This window comes from Lepidochelys kempii, chromosome 19 (assembly GCF_965140265.1).
Source record: "Lepidochelys kempii isolate rLepKem1 chromosome 19, rLepKem1.hap2, whole genome shotgun sequence".
In the NCBI taxonomy this organism is placed as follows: domain Eukaryota; kingdom Metazoa; phylum Chordata; order Testudines; family Cheloniidae; genus Lepidochelys; species Lepidochelys kempii.
Window position 1 is genome coordinate 11293567 of NC_133274.1, and position 12397 is coordinate 11305963.

A 12397-nucleotide genomic window follows, 5' to 3' on the forward strand; every position below is an offset into this window, starting at 1 on the left:
CCGCCCTCCGCTCCCCACCTCTCCCCAAACCGCCCCGCCCTCCGCTCCCCACCTCCCCCCAAACCGCCCCGCCCTCCGCTCCCCACCCCCCACCTCTCCCCAAACCGCCCCGCCCTCCGCTCCCCACCCCCCACCTCTCCCCAAACCGCCCGCCCTCCGCTCCCCACCCCCCACTCCCCACCTCTCCCCAAACCGCCCCGCCCTCCGCTCCCCACCCCCCACCTCTCCCCAAACCGCCCCGCCCTCCGCTCCCCACCCCCCACCTCTCCCCAAACCGCCCCGCCCTCCGCTCCCCACCTCCCCCCAAACCGCCCCGCCCCGCCCTCCGCTCCCCACCTCCCACCTCCCACCTCTCCCCAAACCGCACCTCCTCCCAGTACAGCTCCCCCCTGGTTAATATCCCATAATATCCCCCGCCCCACGGCCTACGAGTCCCGGCATGCCCCGCGCGCGCCCCGCCCCCCCGCCTGCAGCCTGCCGGGCTTCCGGGCACGCGCCGAGCGCACTCGCAGCCGCGGGGCAGAGCGGAGCCGGGGCAGGACCCAGCCAGGTGAGGCGATGCCGCTCCGCGCCCCTCCTGGCTGGGGGTGGCCGGGTGCCCCCCGGGACCCTGCCCCATCCACTGCCCGGCTCCTCTCCCCCGGGACCCTGCCCCATATCCCCCCTCCCCTCGGGACCCTGCCCCATATCCCTCCTCCCCGCTCCCTCTGCACCCCGGGACCCTGCCCCATCCACTGCCCGGCCCCATATCCCCCCGGGACCCTGCCCCGTATCCCCCCTCCCCTCGGGACCCTGCCCCATATCCCCCCTCCCCGTATCCCCCCTCCCCCGGGACCCTGCCCCATATCCCTCCTCCCCGCTCCCTCTGCACCCCGGGACCCTGCCCCATATCCCTCCTCCCCGCTCCCTCTGCACCCCGGGACCCTGCCCCATCCACTGCCCGGCCCCATATCCCCCCGGGACCCTGCCCCGTATCCCCCCTCCCTCCCTCTGCCCCCGGGACCCTGCCCCATCCACTGCCCGGCCCCTCTCCCCCGGGACCCTGCCCCATATCCCTCCTCCCCGCTCCCTCTGCACCCCGGGACCCTGCCCCATCCACTGCCCGGCCCCATATCCCCCCGGGACCCTGCCCCGTATCCCCCCTCCCCTCGGGACCCTGCCCCATATCCCCCCTCCCCGTATCCCCCCTCCCCCGGGACCCTGCCCCATATCCCTCCTCCCCGCTCCCTCTGCACCCCGGGACCCTGCCCCATATCCCTCCTCCCCGCTCCCTCTGCACCCCGGGACCCTGCCCCATCCACTGCCCGGCCCCATATCCCCCCGGGACCCTGCCCCGTATCCCCCCTCCCTCCCTCTGCCCCCGGGACCCTGCCCCATCCACTGCCCGGCCCCTCTCCCCCGGGACCCTGCCCCATATCCCTCCTCCCCGCTCCCTCTGCACCCCGGGACCCTGCCCCATCCACTGCCCGGCCCCATATCCCCCCGGGATCCTGCCCCATCCACTGCCCAGCCCCTCTCCCTCGGGACCCTGCCCCGTATCCCCCCTCCCCTCGGGACCCTGCCCCATATCCCTCCTCCCCGCTCCCTCTGCACCCCGGGACCCTGCCCCATCCACTGCCCGGCCCCCCTCCCCTCGGGACCCTGCCCCGTATCCCCCCTCCCCTCGGGACCCTGCCCCGTATCCCCCCTCCCCTCGGGACCCTGCCCCGTATCCCCCCTCCCCTCGGGACCCTGCCCCGTATCCCTCCTCCCCGCTCCCTCTGCACCCCGGGACCCTGCCCCATCCACTGCCCGGCCCCATATCCCCCGGGACCCTGCCCCATCCACTGCCCAGCCCCTCTCCCTCGGGACCCTGCCCCGTATCCCCCCTCTCCCCCGGGACCCTGCCCCATATCCCTCCTCCCCGCTCCCTCTGCACCCCGGGACTCTGCCCCATCCACTGCCCGGCCCCATATCCCCCCGGGATCCTGCCCCGTATCCCCCCTCCCTCCCTCTCTCTGCCCCCAGGACCCTGGTCCATCCACTGCCTGGCCCCTCCCCCCCGGGACCCTGCCCCATCCTACAGCCTGCCCCCCCCCTCCCGGGACCCTGCCCCATATCCCGCCTCCCACCCGGGACCCACCCTCCCCCCCCCCGGGACCCTGCCCCATATCCTGCCTCCCACCCGGAACCCCCCCCCCCCGGTGACCCTGCCCCATATCCCCCCTCCCACCCGGGACCCTCCCCTTCCCATCCTATGGCCTGGCCCCTCTCTGCCCCGCTCTGGGACCCTTCCCCATATTCCCCTCCCTCTGCCCCCCAGGACACTTCCCCATCTTATGGCCAGGCCCCTCTACCCTTCCCTGTTCCCCACTTCCTCTGCCTCCCCCCCCCGATCCTTTCCTGTCCCACTGCCTGGGGCTCTCTCCCTCTCCCCCCATTCCCGCTGCCCCCCGGGACCCTTCCTCATCCCACTGCCTGGGGCTGGCTCTCGCTCTCCCCGTGCCCCCTCCCACCACCTGGAGCTAGCTCCTGCACACCCTCTGCCCCCACCCCTTCTGGACCCTTCCCCAACCCACAGCCTGGTGCTGGCTCCCACTTCCTCAGCCCCCTGAGCCCCTTCACTATCCTATGGGTCGTCCCCTCAAGACTGCTGTCCCTCCCCTCCCACCCTTCCCCATTCTATGGCCAGCCCCTGTCCCCAGCCTCTTTTTGCCTGTGGCTGCCCCAATTTAACCTCCCTTTACCCTCTTTTGTCTGGGGCTGGCTCCTCTCTGCCCCCTTTTGTCTCTCTTCCCCACCCCAAGCGTCCCAACTGCTCCCCCACTCTCTGCTGTTATTCTCCCTCCTTGCTTGTTGCCTGTTTCACATGCAGACACATTTTCTGTCTTCCCCACTTCACCCCCCGCCCTTCTTTTCCCTAGCTGCCTTTTATCTCCAGGACTTCCTTTACTTCATGCATACTATCTAGCTCCATACTAAGACAAAATCCAAAGACAAAAGGGGTGTGGGGTCCAAAGCCGCTCTCATATTGCTGTAACCCACCGCTTTTCACTGCACCGCTTGTGGAGATGGGTTATCCCCTGGCTGTTGTGGCAAGTTGGACGTTTGCGGCTGTTGAGGGATGGCATATGCTGCTTCTCTAAACCAGTGAGCTTCAGCCTTCCCTTTCTAACATGATAACACAATGTAACAAAAAGAAAAGGAGTACTTGTGGCACCAATTTATTTGAGCATAAGCTTTCTAAGGTGCCACAAGTCCTCCTTTTCTTTTTGCGAATACAGACTAACAGGGCTGCTACTCTGAAACAATGTAACGGGGGACTGAAGGGAGAGAATTTGTGGTGATGCCAAAGTTTAGGGCAGTGATGCCTTGCTTTCCAAGTCTCTCAGTCCCAGGAAGGGAGAGAACCTCATCTGTTTGTTTAAAGTCAGTATGGAAAAATTCAGACATGGGTGCCTAAACTCTAAATCAGTATTTCAACACTTACATAAGTAGCCCGATTTTCAAGCATGCTGCACATCCAGCTGCACCCAGTTTCAGTTGGGAGCTGCTGAGTAGTGCTTGAAAATCAGGCCACCTAAGTGCCTGTGAATATAGGCTTAAGAGCCCCCAACATTAGGACCCCCATTTAAAAAAAAATATCTTGGCCAAGGCTTTTATTGCTATGCTTCCCTGTTCTTTTGAAACACTTAGGCCTTGACTACACACACAAGGTGTACAGTTTTAACTACCCTGGTATGACCCCACTGTTTATAGTGTCATAGAATTGTAGGACTGGAAGAGACTGCAAGAGGTCATCTAGTCCAGTGCAGGAGCCTTCTCTGCAAGACTGTGTCTGCAACTTCTGCTAGTTGGAACGGATTTCTTGGTATCTGTTTGCTTGATCGGCTCTCTGTTTCAGATCTCATCTGAAACAGTTTCCTCACTTCCAACTAAATTTCCCTTTCCCTTTATCGTTTATCTATGTAACTGAATTATTTAACACTAGTGCCTTGTATTGTATTTGTCCAAGTGCAAGAGGGTGAAGTCTTGAAGTGCCTATATGTAGACTTGCAATGTTAGTTGAAAAAGTATTGATGAGCTTACCTATTGGTATTTGGTATTGGTATAAAGTATTTTAGTAATGCCCAGAAGGGGACAGGGGCACTCATGATCACAGTCCCTACACTGAAGGTCTTAATATTCCCTTTCTCAAACTTTTTGTCTTTTTAGTTTAAATGTTTATTTTCAATTGTATGAAAGCAGCTGTGCAAATATTTACAGAAATGTGGAGGTATAGCCATTTGAAAAAAAATCTCTCCAACAAAATATAGACTAGGAAGTGAGTCTCAATCCTCTTCTAGAAAGTGAACAGAAACCTCCTAAAATAGACAGCTCATGCATTTTAAATGTTGAATTCACTTCTTAAAAATATAAACAGAGACTTATCAATGGTAGATCTTTATATTCTCTAGTTTGTTTGGCGTGGGTGGTGAAGGGCAAAGCTTTCTGGGACCCTGTCTTGATGAGCAGTCTTGTTAACCAAGTTTAGTTAGCTCAATGTGGCAGGTGATAGCCTGCATTTTGGGGCTTGTCTACATGGGAAAGTTTTGCTGGTTATATACACTGTTATGGTTAAATTGATATAACACCTCCTCCCCTCAATATACTATATTCTAGTATAAGAGGTGTTATTTTTTTGGTTTATCTCAACCTCCTTCCAAACCATGAGTTAAAAATGACAAAAAGCACAAACCAGAATAAGTGTGTCTGCATGCCAGAGTTTTATACTAATATCACTATACTGGTTGCAATGCACACCTTGGGTTATACCAAAAAACTTTCCTGTGTAGAGAAGACCTTTTAACAAGGCTTTCCTAACATATTCAATGCTGTTTAAGCTGCCCCCTCTCAGGCTGAAATGTAGCTGTCTAACACAGTTTTGGACTTGTTAGAAAAGCCCTGTTAAAATACAAGCTATCATGGTGAGCTAATATGATTAAAAGTATGCACATTTTCCCCATCAGGACATACCTGGTTTATTTGCTATGAGCCCTGGAGCAGACTTGAGTCTCTCTTGGGAGGGTGGGGGAAGGGAGGGTAACATTAGTGGGAATGTAGATCCCTGTGGAGGGACTGACACGGATGGGTAAAATGTGATTGCATCCTTGTTTCTCTGCTGCTGGATCAGTAATCTGTGATTACACAGCCTTCCACTTCATTCAGTCACTGGTTAATTTGATCTTCAGTTTAATTTGATGATCTCAGGAGCCAAAGCATTTGTATTGAAACAAGCCACTTGTATTTTGATCAAGCTTGATTGCTTTAGACACAGTTAGGCATTATATTTTAAAAATTTTTAAAATTAGGAAATATTGAAGTTGATTCAGGCATTTTAGTCAGTGATTATTATTCACTAGCTATAAAAACTCATTCAATAAGCAAAAAAGTGCTCAAGGAAAACCCATGTGGTGATGAAAGTTGTTGTTCAGATATTACAGTCCATAGTTATTGACATAAATGCTGCCATGTGCTAAGCAAGCTGTTGCCCACCCCTGTGGGCACATGGATAATACATTCAACCATTTATTTCAAGCAAAACAATAGGTAGGGACTGGTTCGCAATGAGAGGAAGGTCCTATGAATTAGTTAGGAAACTGAATAGGGTTTATCCTGTGCGGGGGCTGATTGCTTGCTAATCCCACTGAAGTCTGTGGAGTAGAGGGTGCTTAGTTAGAGGTGCTCAGCATTTGATAGGATCGGGGTCCTAATTTCTCTTTGTGGTGAGAGAGGTTCTGACATTCTGTATTTCATGTGTTTTTTTGTGGCTTTGAGAATGTTCTTTTGTGGGTGGGTTTTAGAACACTTGGAAAACGGAACAGTATATGGCTGGAGTAGCTCAGTGCTTGGCTTTGTGTAAAGAAAAAAGCGTTTTCAGATGTCTATTTTTATCAGTCAATTAGTAGTTCTTGCTGATTTGTCAGTGCTCTGTGATGAGAACTAGTTGAAACTAGTTCTTTTCTGCACACTGGGGGAATCACACATTTGTCAATCAGTGAATAGGCAGATCAGCCGTCGCACCTTTGTGATTGGTCCAGTGCAGGTGTTTCTTAACTCTTTCCAGATAGTACCCTTTAAATCAGCTGCTCACAAACTTGCTCTATGAATCCTTCGTGCTGCCCTCTCAAGAGGCTTCTCAGGCTTCAGCATATAAAAAAAAATGTAGATATACAAGCACTTGGGATTTCCATAATGCCTTCAATTTGATGATCTCAAAGTGCTCTAAAAACATGCATAAATTGCTCCATGCCTGTGAGGCATGGAAATATTCCCACAAGAAGCTGAGGTAGAGGTTAGAAGTGAATAACTGATGGTCACATGGCAAGCTGATGGGGAACTGGGCAAGAGAGAACACAGATCTTCTGACTCTCAGCCCTGTGCATTAAGCCACTGTGCTATCTTGTCTGACTTTTTGGTTCATGATGTGCTCCTGGTATCTGAGGATTAATTTACAAGTGACTGAGTAAATATTCAAAGGAATGCTGGGGATGGGGAAGCAAGCTTGCAAGCCAGGTGGTATGGCTGGTATGACCTATAGTTACTTCAGCCCCATCCACATCAGGAACTGATATTCTACTGGGTCTATGTCATGGATACTTACCCAGCTTTAAAGAAACCAGCAAAGAAGTAATCAGCTAAGTTTGAGCAAGGGAGGTTTAAGTTAGATATTAGGAAAATCTTTCAAACTATAAGGACAGGTAAGCACTGGAACAAGTTACCTGGAGAGGTTGTAGAATCCTGGTCATCGGTGGTTCTAAAGAGCAGGTTAGACAAACACCTGTCAGGGATGGTTTAGGTATATTTTAATCCTGCCTTTGTGAGTGGGGATGGACTAGATGACCTCTTGAGGTCTTTTCCAGCCCTACACTTCTGATTATTTTTTCAAGATATTTTTAAATCGAAAGATGTTGTTCTGTGCACAGACTTTCTGTTGACTTTAATTTGACCTGATTGGGGCTAGGATACCAAGATGATAGGCACTTTTTGTACCTAGTGAAATCTTCGTTGGCACAATAATGCTTATTTGAATCTATTTACATAGGACTTCAAGCCCTTTTCAAACCACATTAGAGAAACTAATTGTTCCCTGATGTTATCAGTTTAAGGAACATGATTCATCTCTTAACTGAATGATATATTTATGTGAAACGATAGAAAACATCAGTGGCAAAGATGGGAAGAGGATGACAGTAGGGAAAACAAGTCCTTCCTCGCAAACAGGGACCTAATGTTTTGCTGTTTTTTGGAAAACCACTTGGCTTTCTACCATAATGTGGAGGAGAAAGCAAACTATTTACCCAGCCCTAACTTCATTCTTTTGTATTTGTGCCTTTGATGTGCTGATTATAAAACACGGTTAAGAACTGCTTACCTAACAGCTTCATTGGCTTTCAATGAGACAAAGTGCTTGTGTGCACTTAGGGCTTGTTTACACTGGCACTGGTAAAGCGCTGCTGTAGTCCTGGCAGAGTGCTGGGGGAGAGCTCTCCCAGTGCTCTAAAAAACCCACCTCCGCAAGGGCAGGTGCGCTGTCTACACTGACATGTTACAGCGCTTAAACTTGCTGCGCTCAGGGGGGTGTTTTTTCACCCCCTTGAGCAAGCAAGTTGCAGCGCTATAATGTGCCAGGGTAGACAAGCCCGAAGAGCACTGTGGTGGTGCAGCTGCACTGCTGTAGAGCTTAGTGAAGACGCTACCGATGCTGAGAGGAGAGCTGCTGCCATCAGCGTAGGTACTCCACCTCCCTGAGAGGTGGCAGCCGTGTTGACAGGAGAGGCCCTCCCGTTGACAGCACTGTCTATGCTGGGGGTTATAGCACATCGCTCTTTTCCACACCCCTGAGCAATGTAGTTATACTGACATAAATTGGTAGGGTAGACCAAGCCTTAGGCTCTTAAGTGCCTAAGTCGCTTTTGAAATGGGACCCAGGCTCCTAATCCATTTAGGCTTATTTGCAGATTTTACCTCTAGTGTCTGATTCTCCTCTCCTTTTATATATTTTCTGCTGCTATAAATCAGGAATAATTCCATTAAACTCCAGGCAGGTCTGCACTAGAAAGCTTTGCTAGTACAGTATAGCCATATGTTAGAAGTGTGATCATAGAAAACAAAAAAAAAAGAACTATATCAGCAAAAGCCGTAGTGTAGACTCAGTTATACTGACATCAAAGTGCTTTTGCTGGTAGCTTATTTTACTCTCCAAACCGATATAAGCTATACTGGCAAAGGTACAGTTAGTGTTTTGCTGGTAGATGTTACGCTAAGGGTTGGCTGGTATAGTTATACCGGAAAACTTTTTCTAGTGTAGACATGGCTTCAGTGGAGTTACACCAGTAAAACAACTGGTTGGAGAAAAATTATTCTTCAAGGCTAGAACTGTTCTTTGCTGGCTGGGTAGAGTATTAAACCATTTTTTGCCTGAACTATTAACTTGTTTTTTAAAGCTGTTCTGCTAACATGGCTATGCCAAAAGTATGGATGTGGCCATAGAATCTTAATTACTATTCACCGTTTCAGTATAAGGATTCAAAAGTATGAATGGCCTTGCATTTTAGATGTACCGGTCATTTCCAGCTGGGACCTATAACAGGATGATGATTGCTGGAATACACTTAATGGGGCCAACTGGCTTATGCAAACAAGGTTGGTCTCTCACTGTCATAGATGTTAGCACGTTTCATCTCCTGTAAACAGTATTTAATTAACAGGTTTCAGAGTAACAGCCGTGTTAGTCTCTATTCGCAAAAAGAAAAGGAGGACTTGTGGCACCTTAGAGACTAACCAATTTATTAGAGCATGAGCTTTCGTGAGCTACAGCTCACTAGTGTTCCACAGAAAGATTCAGAAGTGAAAGAGATTGTTAGTCACTTTGGGCTCACTTCCTTGTGAGGGATTCTTGCACAGAGCCAAAAGAAATATCTGAATGAAATAGAAACACAGCTTTTTTTCTTATTTGAAAAGTTTTCACTGTCTATACATGAGAGGGTCCACATTCTTCTGAGTGTCCTAAGCTTCATGTACCCTGGGCTGTGGGCCAAATTAGTGTTTAAATCCTCTTTCTAACATGTCCCATCAGTGACAGTGGTGGTAAAATCAGGCCCATTGTTTGGTCATGTTGACAGGATCACATCGTTGTGACATTACCCAGGATACAATCTGGAACAGCTGTGTTGCCTTTTACACTGCTTCGCTGTGAAAGCTACCACTTCTGGTCTGCCCGCACAACCTTCAGCCTGTAAATCACTCCCAGTTATACTGTACAAGTGCTGTGGCCAGCCACCCATGAATTACACCAGCAGTGCAACAATAGCAAACTCCCAGTCTCAGACTTTCCCCTAGCAATGTGCATCTTGTAGTACCCAGCCCCTCCTGGCAATACAGGCTTATATAAAGTCCATCATTTATATAATAGAAAATGATATTCACAAATCTTGTTGTTCCAAATGAAATTTCCCAAACACTTCAATTCAAACAAACAGTGGATTAGATAAAACAATAAAACAAGTTTATTAACTACAGGAAGATAGATTTTAAGTGATTACAAGTAATGAGGCATAAATGTCAGAATTGGTTACAAAGAAATAAAAGGTAAAATGCAAAATAATACCAAACTTAACAAGCTAAGTGAATTTAAAGCAAAAGGGGGTCTTTCACCACATGTTCCAGCAGTTTTACTGGCTAACTCTTTCAGCCAGAATCTCTCCCCAGTTCGGTGATGCTTCCTTTGTCTTTCAAGTGTTGTCTATGCCATGTGTACAGGTGAAGGGATGAATAATCTAGGGAGTTTGTGCCTCTTTTCTTTGAGAATCATTTCCATCTGGGGTTCAGGTGACGGAACGTCTGTGGGACTGGAGACTTCCAGCTGTTTCTTTGCCAACATGTAAATTTCTCTCTCACCCTTTTTCCTCCAAAGAATGGCCGCTTAACCAGGTGATAGTCTATTTGATTTTGTTGACACTTGGCTAAAATGTTTGGCCAGTTTGCCTTTTGTCTCTGAGGAACTGGTTTGTGCCTTCTTTTCTAAATTTGGAGCATGTCTCAGCAAAGTCATACAGTAGAGTTTTATAACTTCACATGCAATGTTGACCCACATATTTTATCAAGACAATAATAATCAGCATATTATGAGCTTTCAGATGATACCTCACAAGGCATACTTTGTACAAAATCCATTATAGTTTTGTAAAAAGGGTGAACATAGGGATACAGACTGTCACAGTCATATTAGAAGTATATTTTAAAAAGATGCTGAAACATGTTTCAAACATGGTTCTGGCATAGTGTGGTCCCAGGCATATTGGCCAGCGAAATGGTGAGGAAGCCAGTGTTGCTGGCACGCTTAATCATGATTCCAGAACTCTCTTCTGGGTTCATTGAGGCCTTGGACATGTAATATCAGGCTTTCTGTGTGGAATTACCCAATGAGCAATGTATGTAATGTTGTCCTTGGCAGCTGTGTTTTACAGTAGAGTTTTGAAATTAGCTGTGGCTTCAGGCCACTGGCTTTTTTATTAAGTTTCTGCACTTTGTGCTGGAGTGGCAGCAAAGGCCAGAACACATAATGCTCGCAGACTTACTTTGGGGAAAGTTCATACTTGCTAACTCAGTCTGATTGCTCTTTATGGCCTGCAGTAAATTTATCATTAACTTTAGAAGTGCTATTCTCTTACTTCTGTCTGATATGTACTTACTTATTTTTGCTGAATATGCATGATAACTAGTATTAGGAGGAAGTGGAAAATTTAGCTCATTCATTGGTAGTACATGTCTGATATCTCAGTCCTGACTGACTCTTTTTGTACTGCATTCAGTGAATACTGACAGCTATTCTGGAATACTGAAGTATCCAGCTTCCCTGTGGAGAATATGGGGCTTATGCAGAACATATCTGGTGGATTTCGATAATTACTAATACAGACAAAGCAGTGAATTTCATCACTGTGATGTATTTAGTTGGCTTTCTAAAAAGACCCTATGAGCACAATCCAGTCATTGGTTATAGAAAATTAATCATACAACTGGAAGGGACCTCAAGAGGTCATTTAGTCCAGTCCTCTGTACTTGTGGCAGGACTAAGTATTATCTAGAGCAGGTGTTTGTCTAACCTGCTCTTAAAAATCTCCAATGATGGAGATTCCATAGCACCTCTAGGCAATTTATTCCAGTGCTTAATCACCCTGACAGTTAAGAAGTTTTTCCTAATGTCCAACCTAAACCTCCCTTGCTGCAATTTAAGCCCATTGCTTCTTGTTCTATCTCAGAGGCTAAGAAAAACCATTTTTCTTCCTCCTCCTTGGGAACAACCTTTTACATACTTGAAAACTGTTGTCATGTCTTCTCTTTTCCAGACTGAACAAACCCAGTTTTTTCAATCTTCCCTCATAGGTCATGTTTTCTAGACCTTTAATCATTTTTGTCGCTCTTCTCTGGACTCTCTCCAATTTGTCCACATCCTTCCTGAAATGTGGCGCCCAGAACTGAACACAATACTCCAGTTGAGGCCTAATCAGCACAGAATAGAGCAGAAGAATTACTTGTCGTGTCTTGCTTACAACACCCCTGCTAATACATCCCAGAATGATGTTTGCTTTTTTGCTTTTTTTGCAACAGCGTTACACTGTTGACTCATATTTAGCTCTTGGTCTGCTATGACCCACAGATCCCTTTCCGCAGTACTCCTTCCTAGGCAGTCATTTCCCATTTTGTATGTGTGCAACTGATTGTTCCTTCCTAAATGGAGTACTTTGCATTTGTCCTTATTGAATTTCATCCTATTTACTTCAGACCATTTCACCAGTTTATCCAGATTATTTTGAATTTTAATCCTATCCTCCAAAGCATTTGCAATCCTTCCCAGCATGGTATCGTCTGCAGATTTTATAAGTGTACTCTGTATGTCATTATCTAAATCATTGATGAGGATATTGAACAGAACCAGACCCAGAACTGATTCCTGCGGGACCCCACTCGTTATGTCCTTTCAGCATGACCGTGAACCATTGATAACTACTCTCTGGGAACCCTTTTCCAGCCAGTTTTGCTCCCACCTTATAGTAGCTCCATCTAGGTTGCATTTCCCTAGTTTGTTTGTGAGAAGGTCATGCAAGACAGTATCAAAAGCTTTACTAAAGTCAAGATATACCATGTCTACCGCTTCTCTTCCTCCCTCCCCCCCGCCTTGTTACCGTGTCAAAGAAAGCTATCAGGTTGGTTTGACACAATTTGTTTTTGACAGATCTATGCTGAGTGTGACTTATCACTTGTCATAAGGAAGGAAATAATCTTTGCAAACACATCACAGATTTGGAAAGTAAAGTAAAAGAATGCTGTAGGATCCATTAGGCTTCCGTTCTATTAATCGTTCTGATACCGACGT

General features: G+C 48.2%; 1 protein-coding gene across 4 annotated transcripts in view; it reads left to right on the top strand.

Annotated features, from left to right (window-relative positions):
* Positions 1–465: 465 nt before the first annotated feature.
* PHACTR4 (phosphatase and actin regulator 4) overlaps positions 466–12397 on the top strand; it is a 99853-nt gene continuing 87921 nt past the window's right edge. Inside the window, exon 1 of one of the 4 annotated variants that reach the window (XM_073317315.1) lies at positions 466–550. The gene's annotated coding sequence lies outside the window, so the exon portion shown is untranslated. Of the gene's footprint in view, positions 551–2233; positions 3130–12397 lie in introns of those variants that run through there. The other 3 variants (XM_073317317.1, XM_073317323.1, XM_073317316.1) reach the window with 3 other exon arrangements.